A 26195-nucleotide genomic window follows, 5' to 3' on the forward strand; every position below is an offset into this window, starting at 1 on the left:
GTTAAATTCCCATAGAGGCAGGCAGATTTTTATTTTTAAGTATTTTTTTTTTTTTCTTTTTAGGATACTACGCATCCTGATAAAGTTCCCTTGGCCTTTGGAATTAAAATAGCCCCACATCATCACATAGCCTTCACCATACCTAGAGATTGGCATGGGGTACTTTCCATAAGATCATCTCTCAATGCAAATCAAACTAGCTATTAGGCTAACTGAAATAAAACCATGCCAATCTCTAGGTATGGTGACGGCTATGTGATGATGTGGGGCTATTTTAATTCCAAAGGCCAAGGGAACTTTATCAGGATGCATAGTATCCTAAAAAAAAAAATAAAAAAAAATACTTAAAAATAAAAATCTGCCTGCCTCTATGGGAATTTAACATAGGGGTGTCCAAACTTATGCACCCTGTATTTTAAGGAAGAACATTTATTTATTTACGATACATTATTCATTCACAAAGAAAATTGGTGTCCTTAAAGGTTGGATTTTTCCTAATTTTTTTAATTAAGGCATTAAGTTCAGTTTCCAAAAGATGATTTTTTTATTCCTCTTTTTAGTCAACTTTAGTATGGGTGTATAAACTTATGCATAGCACTGTATATGTGTGTGTGTGTGTGTGTGCGTGTGTGTGTGCGTGTGTGTGTGTGTGTGTGTGTGTGTGTGTGTGTGTGTGTGTGTGTGTGTGTGTGTGTGTGTGTGTGTGTGTGTGTGTGTTTATAGGCTACGTAAAAAAGCAAAGGGCTTACAGTCTTAACATTTAGGCTACTTTGCTTAAATTCGATACATTTATTTTCAGTAGGGCCTAATAAATTTGTAGGGATGTAATTTCAGTATGCTTTACCAACGCTATGTATTCAATTAAAGTTCCAAGAGGTCTGGTCTCTATATTTCCTTCCCAGCTGACACTAATATGCAAGTGCACAGCAAAAATCACAACTTGTGCTTGCTGGAACGCAAGTTATTTAAGGTGTCTCAACTGTACACAGTCTACCCTACAGTGTGAATTCGTTACAAGGTTTCATTAAATTAAATTAATGTGCAGCAATTTGTACAAATAGAGTCTATAGGCCTACTATACTGTTGTAGCCATTAAATAATCTCATTTAGTATCATATTTGTTAAAATATTATAATGTTATTTTTTTCCATCTATGTTGAATATGAAAAGTGAACAGCACGAGTAAGATAGGATGCATTATATCGAGAGATGATATGGAGTGGGTCAGACATGATTTTGACCACTTCATTAAGTTTTGTTTAGTAGAAAACCTTTCTTTAATGTGAATTTCGTTTTCTATAAATTGTATCTTAATTTTAATCAATTTTTTATCAACCAATTTCCTGGATTTAAGAAGTAAGAGAAGCAAATATAACAGACACTAATCATGGAGGCGCCCGCGCGGTCACTTGCATTGCACGTCAGCTGGAGCGCATCTCATCCTCCTAACTTAACGAAACTCAGCGTATGCCTCACACAGACATGATAAATACATCAAATACACAAAGCTTGAAATGTCTTCAAACGAAATAATTCAAAACGAAAAGAAAAAGGCTACTCTCTGATTATGTCTTTATGTGCATTTCTCTCTAGGTGCGTTCACTACAAATATGGCGATCGTCAACTTCATCTTTGCAGTCGACACTGTCAGAAAACACTAGTTTATTGATAAAAATCAAGCACGCATCACCGGATTTACAAATGCACATCTTGCTTGTTGCACGCACACATATTATGTCGAAAAAACGAAATATTATGTTGAAATAACATTATTATTAATAATACATCTTTTAGAATATTTGATTAAATGCTGATTGTTGCGCTTGTTCAATTTAATAAAATTAAAACTTTAATTGTGATAATTAAAATAATTGAAAATTAAATATTTAGTGGCCAAGTTTTGCTAATTTATTATATAGGCTATTATATGCCTATTGCCTATATTGAGTAGGTATATATATACAAGGCATATATTAAGTTATTTTAGCTGTTATGAGAAAAATAAATCTAACGAAATCTAAAATCTAAATCTAATAAATCTAAAAAAAAATCTAACGCCAATTCAACATGCCAGAATAAAACCTGATTTTTGAACAATGCGTAACGCCACTCGGCCTGGTGTGCCAAAACACTACATTTTAAACTTCAATGTTTAATTCAAAACAATCTCAAAACGCGTTGTGACATTTTTTAAAGCAGTAGCCTATATACATTAAGGGCATTGAAACCAGGATCTTAACTAAAACGCGTTCCGCGTAATCTCTCAAAAATTATGCCACACTACTCCATGTATTTTTTTTTTTAAGGACTGCTTTTGAAATCACTATAAATTACTATGCAATTGTATCGCTCACGAGAGCTCTTCGTTTATCTAATTCCTCAATAGAATAGTAAAAATATTCAGCGTCATTGCTCCTAATATCGTCTCTATTTTTAACTTTTGATTCTATTTTTTCAGTTCTAAAATTGATTCTATCTTTGGTTCTATTCTGTTGTAGCCTAATAGGCCTATTTATATATATGAAAAATATGCCTATTAGGCTTAGGGTTTTATATTTAACCCACTTACATTTTAAAATACGGCAATTGCTGCTGTTTTGCACAATGTCCCTTTGCGCCACCTGGCGGTCATTTCGGGAACGACTTTGAAATGCGGCTGGTTTATTTTCGCCGCGGTGATTTCGGTTTGTCATGTGTTTGTGTTGTTTGGTCTGTTGTGAGCACATGGCTGTCATGTTATTTCTCTGTCACGGAATGGATGAATGTGAGACGAGGATTCAAATGCAGAGGAAATTTATTAACCGGCAGACAAGGTACAAACTCAAAAACTCAGATTGCAAAACGGGAAGGAAACACCAGGAACAAGCAACTAGGACAAACGAACCAGCACAGGACTACAAACACAGGGAGGCTAAATAGGGGAACAAACAAAGGAGGGTAACGAGAAGGACAGGTGGGACAAATTAACCAATAATCGGATAACAAGATGGGAGGGGCTAGACAATAGACAGGAGAGCACATGGCACAAGGAAATAACATGACAGCCATGTGCTCACAACAGACCAAACAACACAAACACATGACAAACCGGGAGTGTCACAGCTCTGTCACAAACCAAGAGAAAACCCAGAACAAGGGTGACAGAACTGTGACAAGTTTGTACAGTATAAAAACCAATATGTCTATGGAGAGTCCCCACAAAGATACCAAGTTGTGTGTGTTTGAGTACACATATTATTACACACACACACATTAAGGGGCCTATTTTGACGACCTAAGCACGTGGTCTAAAGCGCACGGCGCAAGTACACTTAGGGCGTGTCCGAATCTCCCTTTTCTAGTTTAACGATGGAAAAATGGTCGTAACTGACGAAAATAATTGTTAATGTCATTTTAATCCTTCCAATCAAAATTTGCGCTCGTAACATCAATAGCTGCTTTAACTTGTAAATGAGTGACCATGACATAAGCAGGATAACCCATGGCTATGTGTGCATTACACAATTTTAATGTGCTTTGCGTTGGGTGGCTTTTTGCCTCAATGCCGTGATTTGAAATGGTGTAATGCACACATAGCCATGGATTGTCCCTCCCTCTCTCACACACACACACAATCTGTATATTTACTGTACATACATTTATATTAAAGGTGCTCTAAGCGATGCTGGGTGACGTCACTTCTTGTTGACGTTCGAAGTATTGTCAAACAAAACGGAGGCTAGCTCAACCCTCCCTCCTCCTCATCCCATCCCCTCCCCTTCCCTTCCGTGCTTCCTGACAGTCATGAACCATTTAGAAAAAACAAACCCACCTGTCCAGCAAAAACAGAGCCACGTGAATGTCAGATTGGAAGCCCTTCTGCCGGCGGAGTTCTCGCCACCTTTTGAACGCTTTTCTGATGTAAATTCAGGACTTCTTTGTTCTTTTCTTTGTTATTTGTTCATCGAAATGTTGTCTCTTTGGTCGTGTGTTGGCCATATCAAAATTCTCAAGAATATACCATTTTAGCGTTAGTCGTTGTTAGGACATCTCTCCTCTAGCTAACTTCCCTCTTCATGCTTCTCTCTCCTCCACTCCCCACACCCCCCTTCAGGTGCACTAACCCCCCAACCCCCACCCCCCACCCCCAAATCATTCCTGTCGGTTATTGGCTGGAACACTGTTTGTTATGTTTCGTGGTCCAGGCTGGGCCAGTTTGTTTTTGTTGCCGTTTGTGAAACCTGGGCTGTCTACAGAGACCGCGTTTTTTACAGTGTGTTCAAGGGGACAGGCAGCTAGCGGATAGTGGATGTGTCAAAAAATGTTTTGGCCTAAAAAACGTGTGACATCGCTTAGAGCACCTTTAATCAAACCAACTAGAAATGCCACTCATTGTTAAAAGCTTCTTAAATAACCTAGCATAACAATGTTGACCGTTGCGTAGGCAGGCACCTCTCACATTTCTATGAGAAAGGATAAATCTCTAGTGTTCATTATAAATTTGCAGTACATTTCTATTAGGGTGCTCACTCCAAAACCATCCAAATGTTAAGATTTGCTCCCACATACACATGAGAACTCTGTCCCACTCCAAAACACCCCCTACTCTACCTAGTGAAGAGTACGAGTAGTAGAGATAAAAACAGCAACACTAATAGTGTAGCTGCGAAAGGGAAAATGTTTGAACCAAGCAAGACCATTCTTATACCCTTCAACCTCTTTAGCTCTAAAAAAACCAACTTGTGGTTAAGGTCAAAGCCCTGCGATGCTCGGAATACCAACTGGATCTCACAATAGCTTTAACCTTTCTACCTTCCTTCCTACCCATTTCTTTTTCTCTGCCTCCCTGTCTCTGTTTCTGAAACGTGTTTACTCCTTGTAACGGGACTAACGCTCTCATTAGCCACACTAAGGTGCAAGAACTTACCTTTGATGGCTCTCTTAATTAGCAGCCATTTTAAATCTCTTCAGCCTGGGGATTTCATTGGGCTACACACACACACACACACACAAACACACACACACACACACACATCCTTCCACATATTGGGCTGGGAGGCTGCTCTTGCTCTAATTTATTCCCTTGTGTTGGCTACCCTGTGTGCCTGTGAAGTTGAGAGAGTGTATGTGATAAGGTCCACAGGCATTCTGGGTACATTTTCTACATTTTTTGCCAGAGTGAGACATGCAGTACCTACCACACCCACCCATCAATTATCTCAGGAAATTATGATGGATGCCTTTAAACCTATTTTGCTCTTTTTTTTTTCACACAAGCACACTTTTTTCCAGATCTCTTGGGCACCTACAGAATTTGTGCTGCGTCAGAGAACACTGCAAATACATTGATTTCATTGGGGATGGAGCGTCACAAGAGTTTGGGAAAGTGATGCTCTTATGTGACAAAAAGCTGAATTATGTTGAATCAACTAATTTTTAAACCTATATAGGTAGCGCTTCACAAATAAGGTACAATTTATTAACATTAGTTAACATGAACTAACAGTGACCAGTGCTTCTCAAGTATCTATTAAGGTATAACGATAATTATATTAGCATCCACACCAGTGCACAATATCGTTCTGTTTATTATAAGTGTGCACTGCAGTTCTGTCGTCTGCCGCTTTAAATGCTCAAGCTCTTTAAAGCAGGATGGATTCTGATTGGCTGTCATTGTTTGTTATCGTTCATCAGCGAGAAAAAAATCATTCTGAATGTGATTCCAACTATATTGTTTCTCTGTGCTGTTCTTGTTATAGTTGTGGTGCGAACTCTGCTATTCTTTTATGTTTGAAACATTTTTTTGAACTATATCTTTTATCATTATCGTTATTGTCCTTGGTGAGAATGGGCCTTTAATCTTACTGTTAATTTCAACATTTACTAATAAATTATTTAAATAAAAATAAAAACTATATTGATAATCCGTTTGGCTACACATGGATGCAAGTTACAATACGGAAGAAAAGATCTGTCGCTACTTCTCTTTTATCATGACTTGCACTAGCTGACATACGAGACCAATGAGAATTCCAAAGAGGCGGGTCCAAATCGAGATATCCAATTCACTGTATTCCTGCACTTTAATGGTTCTTTCCACACCCTAAAAATGAATCTTGCACGTTTGACTCTCTGACAGGGGTGTAGACACATCACACGCAAACACAGGCAATATTCATTCACTCTTTCACACTCCCTTTCTTTACCCGTCAGTCACTTCCAATGTCTGTCCCTATTTTTCATGATTCTTCTCTTTCACTCTTCCTCCACTTCTCCCTGGGGTTTCCTGAAACAGACACTTTTAAAATGGTATTAGGCCTATTTCTATTGATGTTATAGAGCATACTGTGATCTGAAATGAAGGAGCTACAGTCACCTCGCACTTTTTCATTTATTCCCATCTATCACCTCAGCAGAGCTTGACTTCCTCTATTTAAATATACTTCACTTTCAGAGAATATTCTCATTCATATTTCAAACCCAGCATGAGGGAAGAGACTGTGTAGAATAGTTATAGCCTACGATAACTACATTTGTCATTTATGAGTGATTGTGATTGCGTGTGTTTGATTTAAATATACCCGTGGCATTAAATATGTCTCATAATGTGAGCACATTTGCGGCACGTTTACTGTAAATGAGTCCATTTGGCATTTATGGACTGTTTTCATGTTCACCTTTCAATCTGTATATTTAATGGAAGCCTGTTTAAACTGCAGAATCAGACCATGTCCACACTAATACTTTTCATTTGAAAATGCATCGTTTTCTCTCCGTTTTGGCCTTCCATCCACACTAAGACAGTGTTTTTGTCCTGCAAAAACACTTTCCCAAGTGGATTTGAAAACGTCGTATTCACGTTGCAGTGTGGACTGTGAAAACGTAGATATTTGAAAACGATGACGCATGTTTAGTCGTGGCGCATATTGAACCTATAGATATGTATATTTATACTGCTATTGTGACTGTTATGTGCTATTCACTTTCACACTGTTGTAAAATAAATGTTCCTTTGTACACTCTTCATATTGCAGTCCTGCAAATATGACAGAAATTCTACTCACAATTGTTGTCCTGCAGCAAAACATAAAAGCAGTTTATAAGGTGAGTGAGTGCGACCTGGGCGCATCAGTGTGTTCAAATGTATCCGGATTAATGTAGACGTAGAGATTTGATGCATCTGTTATTACTAACTGCTTTGGCTCTGCTCAGACAATTAGAGTACATAATTTTTTTAAAGTACATGTGCTCGGAGGAGTCTCATTCCCTGGTGAAAAAATAAATATGCTAAGTATACTTGCAGCCTGACAAATTATCAGTATACTTCAAGTGTGTTAATGATTAGTTTACTTGAAGTGTGCTATTTTGAAACAACTAATTTTGTACTAAGTATATTTTAGTAGTATTTAAATTGTAGTAAAGCATAACTTTAAGTGTATTTAGTGTACTTTTGTGTACTAAATTGGACCAACTTCAAGTATACTTAATATACTTTAAGTATATGCCTGTGTAGGAACTAATTACATGCTTGATTAGTGATATTAAAGTGTACTTTATTTGTGTTACAAGTACATTACAAATTCATTACGAGTGTCTTCAAAACATACAAGCAATATACCATAAGTGTATTTATTTATATTTTAAATTATTTTTGGCATTAAAATACTATTGTATACTATAGTGTATTTTGAAAGTATACTTTCAATGCATTGTTACAATGATCATTTCCAGCACACAGTTAAAATATACCTAAAATATATATTTTAATAAAGTGCAAATAAATACACTTTTAAAAAATAAACTGAATTTTCACTTCAAGTATTTTTTTCTAAAATATATTTTTAGAAAATATACTAAAGTACAATTATTTTAAAGTGTGTTATTAATGGTAACACTTTATACTAACTGCATGCTATGAATCATTAGTTAAGCATTACTAAACAGTTAAATCATCATTTATAAAGCATTAATAGACATTAATAAGCAGTTTATACTACATTTACTTACACTTTCTAAGTGATCTTATTAATCAATGACAACACCTAGTTTGTAAATAATGCAATACTTCATTTAGAAATGATAAATTGATCATTAATAAAGTATGAAAATACAATTATTAAACACATTATAGATATGCTTATAAATCAAGAACAAAGCATTTATTACTGTATTTATAAACTGCTTATTAATGTCTATTAATGCTTTATAAATGACGAATTAAATGTTTACTAATGCTTAACTTAATAGCGTGCAGTTATTATAAAGTGTAACCGATAGGAATATCAACACAACTGAGAAAACCACTTTGACTGCAAAACTGTTTAATTACTGCGAATTACAGTACATTAAATCCTTGATGGTGTTTCAAAAAAACACTACATTCAGAAATCTCTGTGAAAGATTCAGCTCTCACCTTTTTCATTTCATTATCAAATGACCACTGAATGGCAGACATATGTTATAATAGACTAATAACAGACCATTTTGCCTTTCTTAACTACTGAACATGAAAAAAAATACTTTCTCAATGTAATTTTCAGTTAGTTAAAATTGCTTAAGCTTAAGTATGCATTTTTTTATTTAAATGTATCAACAAACCAATAATTGCATTTTATTTTTCACAATTATTCTATGAAAATGAAATCATTTTAAAAGCAAAAATTATCAACTCATATAATTATTATTTTAGCCAGTCATTGAATTTGTAAAAAAAAAAAAAAAAGTAACTTCTGAAGAAGAAAAAAACCTGAAAGTCCGCTCAAAGTGTAATTAATTGCTTACCAGTTAACAAATGGTGCACCAACAAACCAGTTTATCAGTTGGAAGAAAGTATTATTTGTATACCTTTGAATGAACTCAAGTATAAGTCCCATTTATTGAAGCAGTTGCAACTACTTCTAAAACGAAATCTTTTAACAAGCAACACAATGCAATCCTACTCTCACAGCAGTCAGCCTAGTATTTTGACTTTGTATGTCATGAATTTTGATCCAGTGCCCCTAACTGTGATGATCTGATGATGGTAGCCTGCAGTTAGTTCACTTAAATCTAAACATCAATAATCATTATTTATTGACTTGTGTTTGAAACCTGTATGATTTTCAGTCTTACACAATAGCAAAAAAGGTGTACTTAAACTTAAAATGTTCAACTTTTTTTTCAATGTGCAAAAACATGAATGGGGTTTGAGTACTACAGTACAAATACAAAGTTCTGTCGTGAAACTCAAGATGCCACAGGCTAATAGGTCATTAACCTGCTTGCAATAACATTATTCTCTATAGGGCACAGCTGATTGGTTCCTGGTGTATCAGTAACTAATGAGCTCAACCTTCAAATACTTGGTCAGCATTTGTCTTAGCAGTGCAGCGCACTTTCAGAAACCCTCCACCTTCCCCAGCTCCACCTGACTGTATAGATCTGCTATGGGTAATTCATGTACGCTATATTGTACAGCAGCAACATGTCTTACTTGCTCACAGCAGCGTGTCATGTTTGTATTGGCAGCAGCAAGTCCCGTACTTGCAGCAGATCTATTCTGCCAAGACCAAATATATCAACGTTGTCGTACCCATTACCATGCCAAACACTCTGGGATCTGTCATGACAGAACTAGCTTCTATTGAAATGAGAAGCTTGGACATTATTCAAATGATCTTATTTGAGTAAATTATGACACACTCAAAAAAAAAAAAGTAAATTAACACTTTATTTTACGGTGCCCTTGATACAGAGTAATTACTTAATTAGGTACTTAGTAATAGAAGTTGTAATAACATGTAACAAAATGTACTTAACATGTAACTAAGTTATGGAACAGCCTGTACTTACAGATTGTAATTACACACATGTAATAGACAGCTACTGTTACACATGTGTAACAAGCCGAGTTGGATAAGGTTTATAGGTACACATGAAGTACACTTAAGTACATTCTTGATACACTTTATTTTACGTAGCTTATACCTGTGTAATATTATGTAATTACAATGTAATTAGGAAACTACTGCATGCATTTAAGCTGTGAACTAGTGAGTTAAATCAAACTAAGGCAGAGATGGATAAGGTATGTATACACAAAGTACACTTAAGTACATTCTTGATACACTTTATTTTACGTAGCTTATACCTGTGTAATATTATGTAATTAGGAAACTACTGCATGCATTTAAGCTGTGAACTAGTAAGTTAAATCAAACTAAGGCAGAGATGGATAAGGTATGTATACACAAAGTACACTTAAGTACATTCTTGATACACTTTATTTTACGTAGCTCATCCCTGTGTAATATTATGTAATTACAATGTAATTAGGAAACTACTGCATGCATTTAAGCTGTGAACTAGTGAGTAAAATCAAACTAAGGCAGAGATGGATAAGGTATGTATACACAAAGTACACTTAAGTACATTCTTGATGCACTTTATTTTACGTAGCTTATACCTGTGTAATTGCAATGTAATTGCAATGTAATTAAGAAGCTACTGCATGCATTTAAGCTGTGAACTAGTAAGTTAAATCAAACTAAGGCAGAGATGGATAAGGTATGTATACACAAAGTACACTTAAGTACATTCTTGATACACTTTATTTTACGTAGCTCATCCCTGTGTAATATTATGTAATTACAATGTAATTAGGAAACTACTGCATGCATTTAAGCTGTGAACTAGTGAGTAAAATCAAACTAAGGCAGAGATGGATAAGGTATGTATACACAAAGTACACTTAAGTACATTCTTGATGCATTTTATTTTACGTAGCTTATACCTGTGTAGTTGCAATGTAATTAAGAAGCTACTGCATGCATTTAAGCTGTGAACTAGTGAGTTAAATCAAAGTAAGGCAGAGGTGGATAAGGTATGTATACACAAAGTACACTTAAGTACATTCTTGATACACTTTATTTTACGTAGCTTATACCTGTGTAATATTTTGTAATTGCAATGTAATTAGGAAGCTAATGCATGTATTTAAGTGGGTTAATTAAGATGGGTAACATATGTAGATACACAGGAAGTGCACTTAAGTACAATCTTGATACACTTTATTTTATGTTACATACAAGTAATGCTACAGAACATACACATTTACCATGTGTAACTGCAGACCTTAGTAGCCTAACATATTTAAGTACTTGTTGTTACATTGTGTTATACTAAGTACTTTCTTACATAATTACAGTGTACAAGTCCGTAACACATATGTAACAGACTCGGCTTGTTACACATGTGTAACAGTAGCTGCCTATTACATGTGTGTAATTACAATCTGTAAGTATAGGCTGTTCCATAACTTAGTTACATGTTAAGTACATTTTGTTACCAGTTATTACAACGTCTATTACTAAGTACCTAATTAAGTAATTACTCTGTATCAAGGACACCGTAAAATAAAGTGTTACCACAACTTCCTATAAAAGGTCTCATTTCAAAATCAAGACATTCAAGTACTTCTTAAAAAATGGCATAATCTGCTTTTATTTACAATTCACTCCTTTGTTCACTTAAATATTATAGACTATGACTAGGTTAATATGTTTTGTCCAATATTAGCAGCATTATTTCAATACTATTTTATTCTTAAAATGAATTCAATGTTTTTAAAATGTATACTTTACATGTCTATTTTAAGGTTTCATTTTAAACTAAGACTGGAAGTTGGGTTGGGCAAAGCTGCAAACTTTTGTGGTGTATACAAGCAGTCAGTGATGGGACATGACCCAGAGCTCTGACGATGGACATCCGTGAATTGGGACTAGAGGTGATAATCCAAGAAGTAGTTGATTAGTGCTTCTCTGAAATCTGGGTTAAGGGCAAGCAGGAGAAATGAGGAGTGCTTGGCAGCAGAGAGCTTATTTCTGGCACGGAAAGCGGAAAGTCATTAATGGAAAGTGGAGTGTAAACTCATCTCTCTGACACAACGCTCCTTTTGTACTCTCTGTTAATTGTCTCTAATCAGGTGCAGGTGTCTCCGAGCGTTCCCCACTTGCCCTTGTGATTGGCTGATCCCTTTTGCCCTGGGAGACACTGATAGGTGCACCAGGAGCTTTTTGTTACACATGCAAACTCTCAATTAAGAGATCCCTTAACAATTCCCTCATCGGCTGTAAGTTTTACATTGTCTTCTGGCCATTTGACCATCAAAATTGTAAAGTATGCAGATAAAGATACAGAACAGAACATAGACCTAAAAGGTTCACAATCTCAAAAGCATCTTGACATATAGTGTCAGGGTTTATTCTGTCACAGAATCCTCCCATAGATCAAAATCTAAGGACAGTTACATAATAACTGTCATTCTCTGTCTCACATTTTAGCTTGGTATTTCAACATCTCTATAAAAGCCTGACTCATTAAAAACGTCGTTGTCATTGGTCCTTGATGGCATACAAAAAAAATGACTCACATTGCTGCAGGGCATCACAGATTTGGCCAAAATCCTCATTTGTTAGTGATATGGTGTACAGGATTGGTATCTCATTATATTGTTTGCCATTGTTCTCTACAGTTGAACTTAGAAAAATATTCTCCCTGTTAAAAGCAAAGCAGGTGTAAGAAACATTATACATTTGGTGAAATGTATGCATTATTTTCATATGTTACTGCAGTTTTCAATAAGGCTGATATCTTCAGACTTAGTTGCAAAGGAATGGAAAAATGATTCCATGCTTAAATCACAACCCAGGCTCACATATCTGGCAACATATCTGTAAAATTGTATTACTTATTGCATGTTTCGCAACACTTTCAAAGTGGAATGTCCAGTAAGTGGCACTATGATCATTCTTATTTAAAAAACAGATGAACGTAAATTTGACAATGTTTGTTTTATTATGTCGGTTGTTGAACATATCACAGCTTTTGGGAAATGAAATGTCCGGTGAGTGGCAATAAAAGGGCCGTTGAAAAATAATGTGCACCTACACTAAACCCTATACCCTAAACTAGTTAAGCAAATGTGAAATTAAAGCGCATCTGCAAATAGCAACCATGCTATTTTTAAAGTCTTTTATAATGACTTGTGTTTCACAGGACCCAAGTGCTTTGCATCGCAAGTGCAATAATGTAGGCTAGCAGGTGAGCTACCGAACAAGTTTACTACATCAGAAAATACTAGAGTCATAACATAGTATTGTGCAAGGAACCGTGCGGAAATAAGGCTTTTATTAATCAATAATCTGCTTATGTAATCATGATTTGTGAGAAAAGGAAGAAAAGCTGGTTGGTGTTTTACTGCCACTAAGGTTCATTTCAGCTGGAAACTGCAGTGAATTGTATGTATAGGTATATTTTTGTTGTTTAGCAAAAAGGAGAGGCAAGTTTTTCGCAATAGATTGTTAAATCCCCAATGTAATCCACAGAACATCCCCAATATTTCAGTAACATGAACAGTTGACGCTGAAACTTTTTTGGAACCTCCTGCTGGACAGTAATCAACCCATGTGTTTTTTGACACTGGCGTTAACAAATTGATACGGCATAATATGTATACGCTGATGCAACATTTTGGTTGCAATATGTGATATTCCTCTGCCTTAAAATCTCTATCAACCAGTGTCAATCAGTATGCAATCAGTGCCAATTTATATGTCAAATGGTAATTAATGCTTTCCAGTTTTAACCAGAAATGCATCATGTAAGACGTTGCATAGATGGATAGGATGTGTTTGCAATGGAATACTAGTGTACTTCTTACTGCATACTGTATCATTTTAGGCCTGCTTTTGAGTTTTACTATTATTGTTTTATTCTAACCAGAAGTAGTAAGCTGTTTCAATACCAGTTGGTTTTAAAAATGTATATATTGTCTTCTTTTTTATGTAAACTTTATGATACCAATCACAATAATTTAATTGATCTAAATGATCTACTTTGCACCACAAGTGTTTACAGGTTTTGCCATTAAATTACTGATATTTTTTTACAGTGTACACACAATTTTTATGCAAACTGGAACTGTATAATGAAGTAAGGAAAAGCCTCTTTAAGAAATATGATGAATGGAAGTGATGCTTTTATGCAGAATATAATGAGTATTCATTTGCTAACTGACAATTTTAATGTGCGGCCTTCGAGTTATGGCCCTTTACCGTCACTGTGCCCCACTCTCTGCTCTCTTATGGGAATAATTATTGTGGGGCGGTGAGAGGTGAGGGTTGGGGATGCATTTGGAAATTGAAAAGTGTAAAGTAGGTTTCTGATTTATTAAATGGTTCTCAAAAAAGCTCCTTCAGATCCAATGGAGAGAGAGAGAGAGAGAGAAGCCAGGGGAAGAGGTTTAACTATAAAGAGAAGAGAGGAGGAAAATCACACCAACTTTTAGGTTAGAAGTGTGAGGTAGCTTTCGCTACGTTGTGTTGCAAAAGCAAACTCTGTTATGTGTGCATACCTACTGTATAACTGATGTTGTAATACGATTTTTGAGGAGCAAATCTTCAAGCAAAATCAATGTTTTAATATTTCTAAAGTATGCTCTTTTAGCTGCCGTAGTAAAAAAATATTTGCTGCCCAGACTTTCAAAAACCCATAAAAAAAAAAAAAAAAATCAGAATTTTGCTAGCAGTCTGAACATGGCCTAAAGAGGCTTGAGTAGCACTTAAACACTCAATCTCAACACACTCACAAACATCTCTGATGAATACAGTATTCCCTCTAAACCTGCACAGGGAGCAGAACAGCTTCATGTTTGTGCTTTTTTTCCTATAACCTCATACAGTATTTTCTTAAATCCAAAATACAGAAGTAAATTAAGTTAAGAAGGCCAAACATGCACATACAAACGAAATACATGTAACGAAGAAAATAGCAAAACATTGTTTAAATTCATTTAACCCCTGTAGTCAATCATTTTATCCCTTAAAATTCATCTTTGTTCACCAAAATTACATATTTAAGTGTTTTTTCCGTGAAAAAAAAAAAATCTTCATGCCTTAAAATAGCTTGAATGTAACTCTACACCCTTGCCTCATTTAGTATATGCGGTTCTATGAATATGCAAATTAGCCCCGCCTCCACTCACTCACACAAGCTCAGAAATCCACTCGTTTACGATCACACGTTGACGTGATTGGTTACAAGGTAATTTTGTGAACACCAGCGATTTCAAACCACGTTTTTGAGACTGTCTTTGGTTCACTGCAGTTTTAAGGAGAAAATACTCAGCAATGGTGATGACTTATGAATTTACACATGGTTTGTTTTAAAGCATATTAAAAACACCACATTTGCATATAAACAACATTAAAAACTTGATTTTCACCACAGGGGGACTTTAAAATAATTCATCCTTAATTTATTTTTGTTTTATGTTTTTAATTCTTCAGGTATTTTTGAAACCTCATCAAACCTCATTGTTAAATAGCTTTTCTTGCTTTTTCAAAAAAAAAAAAAAAAAAAAATCTTACACAGTAACACTTTTAAAGACTTTAGAACTTCTGTAAATGTGCTCATGTCATTATCACCTTTCTAATTTTCCTAGACATAAAACACTTTGTCAGCTAATGTGTTGAGAGGTATATCATTTTGTGCCTAGCAAACATGCTGACCTCAGTGGCCCTTAAACAAGTACCGTACAGGTTCAGAACCGCAAGGTCAAAAATGATAGGCTTTGCAAACTTTTGTCCATAACTGAAAAGAGAAAGAGAATGGGCTGTCAAATAGTGCTTATGATGGATTGTCAGTGAAAAAGCTTTCTGAGTCACACTGTTTATAAGTACATATTTAATATTTCATATTTCTTCTGCTCTGTGTGTGTGACACAAACATTTGTTTGGATGCTCTGTGGGAGACAAGACTGAATATTAATGGAATATGTGTGTGCGAGAGAGAGATTGCCTGCCTTTGCAGCATATGTATTAGTGAAGGACAAAGAGAGAGCGTTTTGGAGGGTTTGGGGGTGGAAGTGGTTAGTACAAGATCAGCAAACAGAATCTTAAACAGCCACAAGATTCCTGCAACAGCCAAATAATGTACTCACAGTGAATATGTGACTGTTATTTACTCAGCTGAGGTTTCAGGGTCACTGATTTGCACGTATAATTACATTTGATAATAACATTCCAAATTGTACATGCTTTTTGTATTCTTGAGTCTTTATTCATCAAAAAAAAATAATAAATAAATTCCATAATTTAATTTATTTGTGTAGATGAATGATTCACAAAGTGCCCTCAGGCGGTAATTGACAGCTCTGGAAATGAAAAATACTTGTGAGATATTACAACAATTTAACATAAATGTAATCTATTTTAATATATTTAAAAATGTTGTTTATTCATTTCATGCTAAAGCTGAATTTTCAGTAGTATGTACTCAAAACTTCAGTGTCACATGATTTTTAGATATCATTCTAATATTCTTTTTGGTGCTCAAATAATGTGTCTTATCACAGTTGGAAACAGTTGTGCTGCTTGATATTTCTTTGGAAACCGTGTTACATTTTTTTTTTTAAATTGAATGCATTCTTGAAAAAATTCTTACTGACCCTCAAACTTTGAACGGTAGTATATTTTGCTTTCCAGAGTAGTCACATGTCACCTTTATAATATACTGAAAAAAGTGACTAAAATTAATGCAGTCCCTAAAAGGCAAAAAAAGGCAAGATTTTGTTCTATTAACCCTTAAAGCAAGTTTCATGAAAGCAATAGCAGACTGCTTTTGACTGATTGATTCAGAACTACGTGATATGTGTTTCAAATTCTTCTAGACGTGCGTGAATAGACAAATGTACATATTAAAGGGGTGGTTGATTATAATTTCACTTTTTTAACTTTAGTTAGTGTGTAATATTGCTGTTTGAGCATAAACAACATCTGCAAAGTTACAATGCTCAAAGTTCAAAGCAAAGGGAGATATTTGCTTTTAAATAAATCGCTTTTTAAGGACTACAACAAACGGCTGGTACACAACATTCCTCCTGGGTAAGTGACATCACCAACCTAAAAATGTACATAAACCCCGCCCCCGGAACACGATTTATAGATTATCAAGACAGAATATGCTAATCAATGACTTTATACATAAATTCATCAACTAACCATTCAGAAACATCCTGTTGCATTCACTGAAAAAAATGATTCGTTGAATTTAATACATTTTATTGTAAGTGGTTGCACACAATTGATTTTAGCTACGTTTAAACAAATGCATTAAGTTGAACTTAATCAATTTTAGTTCAACTTAATGCATTTGTTTAAATGTAGCTAAAATCAATTGTGTACAACCACTTACGATAAAATGTTTTATTAAAGGGCACCTATAATGCAAAATTCACTTTTACATGGTGTTTGAACATAAATGTGTGTTGGCAGTGTGTATACACAACCACCCTATAATGATAAAAATCCACCAAGTGCTTTTTTTTTAAATCCCCATAAATCATAAGCACTGTTTCTGAACGAGCTGTTCTCAGATTCGGGGCAATGTGACGTCACTTTGCACAGGCCCCTCCCACGACTGTTGATTGACACTGCAGTTTGAGCATAGACCTGTCCTGAGTGAACTGGACACAGTCCGCCATTGTTTCCACGCTGGAGCAACTGTAGACAAGAATGTCTCCTAAGCGATTGAGGTGTTTTGTTGTTGGATGTAAGAATGAACTTAGCAGTCTTCATTTACTCTCGTTGTTACTCGAGGATGGATCTGTACTGTTCGTGATCCAGCTTACAGTCTCTGGAGCGACAGGCCTAACGTTACTGACCACGGCAGAAATGAAAGTGAGAGCGCGCACTTTATGACAGCTCATCCAGTCGTGGATATACAGTTTATCAGTTGATTAAGCACCCACTGAAAAGGTGTGTATATATTTGTTTACTGTTAGTTCTAACGAGTGTTTTGTGTATTTCGCTGTGTATGTTCCATGATAATGAAAGGGAGAGAGAGAGTTTATGGATAAGACTTTAATGCACACTTATATACTGTTTATTCGGCTCTTATACAGTGATTTTCTGGAGTAAAACTAAGGCTTCATCTTTTGTGTGAGGTACAATAAACTTAATTGAACTCATCAGTATATTTTGGTCATCATTCGGACGGGGTCTGCTACAGCAGGCTTGTATTAATAGTGGATAAAAGCAGATGACAAATAACCGTAATTAAACTAAACTATTCCTGTTCTATCTCCATACAGCATATATTCTCTGGCTCTGTGGGCATTATTGTCCGACTCCGAGTCGAAATGAACACCACTACTGAGAGTTTCTGTTTTGATATAATCAGATGAGATTGTCCTGGCTCTTAGCGCGAGCTCGTGAGGCTCCGCCCCCTGGGCCGGAAGCAGCAGTTAATTTGCATTTAAAGGGATACACACTAAAACAGCGCGGTTTTCTGAGCCCCAAAAAATGACATTTGAAACATGCTGTAAAAAATTATCTGTTGAGTATTTTGAGCTAAAACTTAACATACACACTCTGGGGACATCAGAGACTTATTTTACATCTTGTGAAAAGGGGCATAATATGTGCCCTTTAAATTCAACAAATAATTTTTTTCAGGGTTCTACATGTTGTCACCTTTTCTTGAGTCTCTCCATCATTGTCTGTATCCGGTTTAAACATAAAAGGTTAAAAGTTTTTAAAATTTTCAGTGCACGTCTGTGTGAGTGCAAGCTGTTGAAGCTCCGCCCTCTGTGCTGGGAGCAGCAGCTCATTTGCATTTAAAGGAACAGACACAAAACGGTGCGTTTTTTGCTCACCCTCAAAAATTGACAATTTTAACATGCTATTTAGAAAGATCTGTGGGGTATTTTGAGCTAAAACTTCACTTTCACACTCTGGGGACAAATACTTTTTTTACATCTTGTGAAAAGGGCATTATACCACCCATTTAACATGTCCAATTGTCAACCTTTGTAAATATAGTATTTGTAGGTTGCAGAATGTGGAAGTCACTAGAACAATATGGTCAGGTGTTTTTTAATGGCAGTAGCCTAATGAATAAATTACATTAAGTCAGCACTCTAAATTTAATACACTAGCATGACAAAAAAAGGACTGTAACAATGTAATACTTATTAAATTTAATGTACTGTTTTTCTAATACTGTCACAAGATGAAGATAAAGGACTGAAGACAGGATCAAATTATCAACGGTTTAATAGAACTAAAGACGAACTGATGTAACAGTGTGTACTGCTAACACAACCATCCACAAACAACGACCAACACTGAAGACTGAAAACAGAAACTAAATACACAGAGATAACTAACTAAATTATGAGCAGCTGTGGTGGATGATTAGATGATGAGTCCATGGGTGACTGATGAGTGACGGGAAAATAGAACAAAGGAAACATGTGACTGAAGACAAACAAACTAAAAGTCCATGAAGGTGACACTAACTGCACACAAACGTGACAAATACTCAATCCAATTACGCTCTACAGTATTGGCCGATTTAAAATTAAATACAACTAAATAATAAAGTGGGCTGATGGTTAGTGCATATGAAAAATCCTTTACAAAAGGCTTTCACAAGAGGATAAAAAATGACTTTAGGCTATTGTCATGAAACAGAAGGATTTACACAGGTAAAGTAATCAACAGGTTTATTTGCACAAGTATGTGATCACAACAATGGAAGCAGGTGAGTAACTGATGAATATAGTGTTCAGGATGGACATCTGGATGAATAATGGTCTTAACTGTTGCAGGTTCAGAAATGGAGATCGAGGCAGATGACTGAAGACAAATCATTCTGGTAGGTATCGTGCAGGTAAGGAGTCAGGTAATTGTTCTCTGAGGGAACAACGAGACCAGACAATGGTGAGCTGCAGTGGGAAGAGTTATATAGTGTTAGGTGATGATCAGTGAAGATTGGTGACAGGTGACGGTGATTGGTCCTCTGGTGACTGGGAACCAGTGGGTGAAGTGTAGAGGTCTGGTGCTGTCAATGTTGTTGACTCTGTGACAGCCATAGAGTATTAAGTGTTTTTGCTTTCTGATGTTTTCTGATACTTTCTTGATGTTTATGGTACTCTTTTTACACTTGCAAAATAGTGCTTAAAAAAACATGTGAAGTTCTGTGTCCACTTAAAAGGTGTCTAGCATTATCTGAGCCTACAGTTTTTTTTCCGATACTTCAGAGAACTTCCACTCTCACCTCTACATTTCTTGCACACTACCATTGAATTCTCTGCACTTAATGCCTCACATTACACTTGAACACTTCAACAGCAGAAGTGAACTGAACAGTGGCCCTTCATCAGAGAGCCCTGATTCTCACAGCACAAGCCCAGGACCACACTGACACATAAAGAACAGTTTTTACATGATTACTATAGAGCTTCAGTACCAGAGGAGCATTTCCAATGCTCATGTGTTATTACCCTTGATTAAAATTGCACAGAGCCATTTAACCCAAAGCCACATGGACATATTTTCACTCAAGTTCCATTTGAAACAGTTTCAATCCTCAGGGAGAGTCCCCAGTATGATTAAAGGTGGTTTAAAAAGAGTCATGTTTTTTTTTTTTTGCCTTTCGCCTTCTGACTAATATAAGAGAGAGTGTACTGAAAGGAGTAGACATTCAAATCGACCTCTCACTGGAGCACATTTTACTTTTTCATTGAGTTAAGCAGTCAAGAGCTCTGCTTTTCAGGTCTCACAGGAGGTACATGAGCAGACAGAAATGGTCCTAACATACTTTGTAAAGTTCTGAGATACACCGTGACCTCACACTAATCGCTAGGATGATGAAATTACCGGTAGCCGAGAATAAAAATTCCACTGTAATTCTGGCAGTTTTTGTCTCCTCCGAATAGTTAATTTGATGTGCTGAAACCCAGGGCTAGAATGTTCTGCACTATGATTTTCGACTTTACATTTTTGGCCTCTTGCAGGTTCTCAAGTAACAAAGTAATTAGAGCCTCAACGTTACATTCACATGTATAATATCATCAGGAGCAAGAGTGCTGATATGAATGCAGTGATATAGCTTGGCAGAATAGTTCAATAAACAAAAAGTTAATACTGAGTAATGTGCATTTCAGACACAATGTTGACAGTTTTCTGCTCTACTGGTGAAAACAGGTCCAAACAAACATATAGTATGAATGTGTGAGGTATGAAAGTAATCTAAACATTATCATGTGACCTACCAGCAGTTACATCAATTCACTGCCAATCATAAATCCTATCTTCCATTGCCTTATGGGATAGTAAAGTGTCCATCGTATGCACACTTTAGAATCTCGCCGGAAGAAGTAGGTCATCCAGGTACTTTTTGCCTACTCTTTCATGAGTACTGTGAATTCAGACATACTTCTATTTGTCACATACTGTTTTTCTACAACTATATGGGAAGTATGTGATTTCAGATACAGCCATAGGCCCTGTCCCAAATGGCACTCTAAGCACTCGCAGTCTTCATACGAGTCCGCACTTTAGTGACGTAATGTCGATTTGACTGTCGGGAAGAAGTCTGCTGCGGAGCTCGCATCATTGCGGGCTCGACAAAAGTGCGCATCAAGGGTGCATATCGACCGCAAAGGTGCACCCTTCTGAAACCTAAAATGACTAAATGTGATGGACACGCGCACGCAGCAGCCATTGCAAGTCCACAAGACCGAAAGTGTATATGAAGTGTGCCATTTGGGACAGGGCCATAGACAGTCACTTGTTTCATTCCTGAATGAATTAGTTTATTAACGAATCTGTTGACTGAATGGTTCAATGACTCACTCTTTCACAAACACCTGTCGCCACCTACTGGTGTAACAATGTAACCTGCAGAGAAAGTCACTGCAAAAATCCCCACCACTAATGCACAGCAGTGTAAAATATTATTTACATACTATTAATTGATATTTTGAATTAGCTTTATTTTTAAATTTCAGTTTTCCTTTTAAGTTAAGTTTTGTCATTTTATGTGCCTTTGTCTTTTTTTATTTTGTTCTTTTAAAAGCTAAATAGTAGTTTTCATTTATTTTAATTTTAGTTTTAGCAATTTTAGAACTTCAGCTACAGTTAATTACCAAGGCATCTGTCACAATTCATGTCTTGTTTCCCTGTTTTGTGTTGAAGGACTCTTATGTTGAAGTGTATTTGTTCCCATTGGTCCAGTTTTTCACTTCCTGTGTTTAGTTGCAGCCTTGTTTGTTGCCGTGGTGATTAATTTCTCTCACCTGTTCCTTGTCAGCCTGTTGTTATCTTGTGTATTTGTAAAAAAAATATATATATATATATACACAGTCACACACACACACACACCCCTGTATACCCAGTTGTCTATTGTCGGTCGTTGTCTTTGTTTTTTTACACTGCATTTGGATCCTCACCTCTCCTCTTCCTTGCCACTACATAACAGCAACATTTAGTTTTAGGTTTTTCAGCTAATATTTATATTTTGTTTTATTTCAGATTTATTTCAATTACAGATAATTTTTAATAGTTTGTTCACAACAGCAAAACTGATGCACTGACTGAATTTTGTGAATAATGTGCAATGTGCATTGATGTATCATGTAAGAATGTGTTTTATGGAAATAAATAGAGTCAGTACTGGATTGAACCAACTGTAAAAGATTTAGATCTACTAATTGATAATTGATTCATTGAAAAAACACACATTGACCATTATTCTGAATATTGGAGGGGACATGTCTTGCTCAACATCTGTGATGTTTAGGTTCCTGATGGGAGTACTTCAACTATGTGGCCTCTAATTAATTCTATAATGGATCGCAAATCCATTTAAGAAACAGTAACTCCATCACAATGAAAACAAATTTCACCACACATGCTTTACCGTGTGCTTTAATCATTCATAACAAGGTAAAGATAACAGAAGAAAGAGAAAGTGGACAAAGCTTGGCTTTGAACAAATCTTTAACAATTTTCACAATTATCATTAAGCCCGTGGACTGTTTTTATTATCAACAGTGGAAATATAGAAGAAATAGAAAAGTCCATTTGCCCACAACAGCAGTATGAAGAATGCCCCTCTTATCTTTTTCATAGAAATATTTAATTGAAAGAGCGCTAAATCAATTCTCCTGTTTATTAGCCGCTAATTATTTTAAACGAATTCTATAAATCTCCTTTGGGAGCCTCATTCTCTTGTTCCTTCCTTGCCGACAACCCAGTGATTTCAAACACGGTGGTGGTTTTTCCTGCTGTGATCGTTATGCACTGCAGGAAGCTCTGGTGATGTGAATTTAAAGCATTTTATTATTCAACGTACCTCTGTAATAGCAGAATCATTATAGGTTTTACAGCACTGCTGGTAGACAGTTTTACTGATGATGTGCTGCAATTTTACGCCTGGGGGCCACACATGGGCCAGACGAGGTTATTGATTTTATTAAAACGTGGGGCAGAGATGAAACACACTGCTAAAGGTTTGTGGACAGACAGCCAAATCATATTGCTAAATTTTGTGTCTGAGTGGCTCCACTAATTACCAATTTATATGAAAAGAAATGGGATGATCACTTACCCCTGATCACTTACCCCTGCAAGTTTAAACGGTTTGGATGGATGTTTTATTTGGAGCTGGACATCATAGAGGTACATCAGGCACCAGTGGCATGTGGTGGACATCTGAAATAGAGAAAAAGTCTCCTGAACCTGAATTTGATGGGTTTTTCTTTTCAATTATGAAATATCTTTTACTTTGCATATGTGGCAAATAACCAATACTAAAATATTTGTGTTTAAAAAAAAATTAATTGCTTGAAAATAACTCTATCTCTCTCTTTCTTAGCGTTATTCCCGCTCATTTGTAGGGTCCGCTTCACACACACGATTTGGCACAGGTTTTTGTTTTACGCCGGATGCCATTCCTGACACAAATTGCTTGAAAATAACTATAACAATAAAAAGCATATTTTGTTAAATTTCTTACTAACTGTTGTTCGACTTTTAATAATTGCTTTTTGGATCATTAGTGAACAAATCATTTGTAAATATACTGTAAACTGTAAATCACAAATAATAACCGAAGCCCAAGGCTAGTTTTTCTAAGCATAGCCTGGAAAATAAATCTCTTCTCTGGACACTAATATTTTGACATTTCTTTCTAATGTTAGCAAATTCATGGACATTTGTTGATTTTAATAGATTGTTGCTCATAAACTTTAAAACTTGTTGTTATTATACATGTAAGTAGATTAATATAATATTAATAATAACTTGTTCTGACAAGGTATAAATTATTGACCTACTCTAAAATCTGTGATGTTAATATATTGTTTTTTGTTTGTAATAAAACTTTAGTGATTTATCATCTAAATACATAACATAATTTGTCTGCTTTAATGATAGACGCTCAGACACATTTGGAGTCTGTTGATGTGATTAATAGACAGTGTCTTAGTGCCATGAATATTGGTATTTTGTTATTTATTTTTAATTCTTTTTAAACATTAAGATGATTACTTTGTGGTTCCTCAGAGGAAATCCAACTATTTTGCATTTAAATGGGCATGAATGCATATGTCAGGCCATAAATCCACAAGAGCTATTGCATGGATGCTTACTTTAGTGTTATAAACCTTCATATTCCTCCTACCACATCATGAATCATTTTCTAGATCTGCTTTAGTCAAAAAGACAGATTTCTGAATTTATTCTGTCTCATATTTTGTCACATTATTTTGTTTTTCATTGTTCAAAAAAATAAGCTGAAAAAGGCAATTGCGCTTGAATCCTCACCAAAAATGATCCAAGATTGCCTGCAACAAGGTGGTCTCGGCCTGCTTGAAACTGCACTCTGGACCAACAAACCAATCCATATCACAATGTTTGATGAATAATTACGCATATTGCGTTAAAAGTGTTTGTTTTGTTAATTCCTCTCAAAATGAATCGTATTTTAACCTGGAGCAAACAAAGTGAAATACCTAGTTGAAATTTGGTCAGATGAACATAAAAACAACTGTCCAAAACACATGAAGATACCAAAGTTTACAAGGTGCTTAGTGAGTGTCTCGAAGAGATGGGCTTTAATTGCTCCGTGGAACAGTGCCGTGCGAAGGCTAAAAGACTTAGTCAACAAAAGATATATGTCAACAATACATAAGTTTGAGATTCTCTTTGCAAGACTAGGAGTTCGGGAGATGAAAAAGATAAGTTTGTCAGACAAATGAGAGGACCATTTACTTGCACATGACTTGTATTAAAGTCCCCCTGCAGTCAATCATTTAATCCCTAAAAATGTACCTTTGATCACCAAAATGACATATTTAAAAGTTTTTTCCTTGAAAAAAAATTCTTCATGCCTTAAATAGCTTGAATGTAACTCTACACCCTTGCCTCATTTAGTATACGCAGTTCTATGAATATGCAAATTATCCCCGCCTCCACTCACACCAGCTCAGAGATCCACTCGTTTACGATCACACGTTGACGTGATTGGTTACAAGGTAGTTTGTGATGTCAGAAACACCAGCAGGCCCAGGGTGGGTAATTGGGAGAATTCCCGGTGGGCCAGTCGATTTTTTTTTTCTTTTCACATTTGTCACGTTAGTTACATTAGGCTACACACGTTCCGCATTCTGACACCGCAGCGCGCAGCCTCTGCATGGGTTGTACCATGTGAGGGAGTTCTCCCCTCCCCTCCTATATAGTTGGTTGGGTCCATAGCCTGTCTTTTCCAAAACGTTTTCTCAGGTAGGCTACCGCGGCACTGCCTACCGATAGCTGGGCCGGCCCTACCGTAACGGTACGCGTCAGGGAGGATGGAAGGAAGAGGCCAGGAGGTATGGAAGCTTGTTTCCGCCACAGAATAAAACATTTTAAAAGATAATTGCGACTTTTTATCTTACAATTGTGAGTTTACATCTCGCAATTCTGACTTTATTTCTCAGAATTGCGAGATATAAAGTCAGAATTGCGAGATATAAAGTCAGAATTGCGTGAAATAAAGTCGCAATTGCGTGTTATAAAGTCAGAATTGCGTGAAATAAAGTCGCAGTTGCTTCTTATAAAGTCTTATAAACTTATAAACTTCTTATAAGTGAATTATTATTTAACCTTTACATTATTTGTTGAACCATGGTATTAATACAAACTACACAATAGTAAGAGCTGAACTGTTGCTTCATTTATCCAATTTGGAAAAAGTGCTAATCTGGAATTCCACCATGGAAAAAGTGGGCCGGTCTTGGGCCTGAAACTCCCGGGCTGAAAAGTGGCCCCACTCCGGCCCTGAACATCAGTGATTTCAAACCGCGTTTTTGAGACTTTGGTTCACTGCAGTTTCAAGGAGAAATGAAA

The sequence above is a fragment of the Squalius cephalus genome (genome assembly GCF_949319135.1).
Source record: "Squalius cephalus genome assembly, chromosome: 2".
Lineage (NCBI taxonomy): Eukaryota > Metazoa > Chordata > Actinopteri > Cypriniformes > Leuciscidae > Squalius > Squalius cephalus.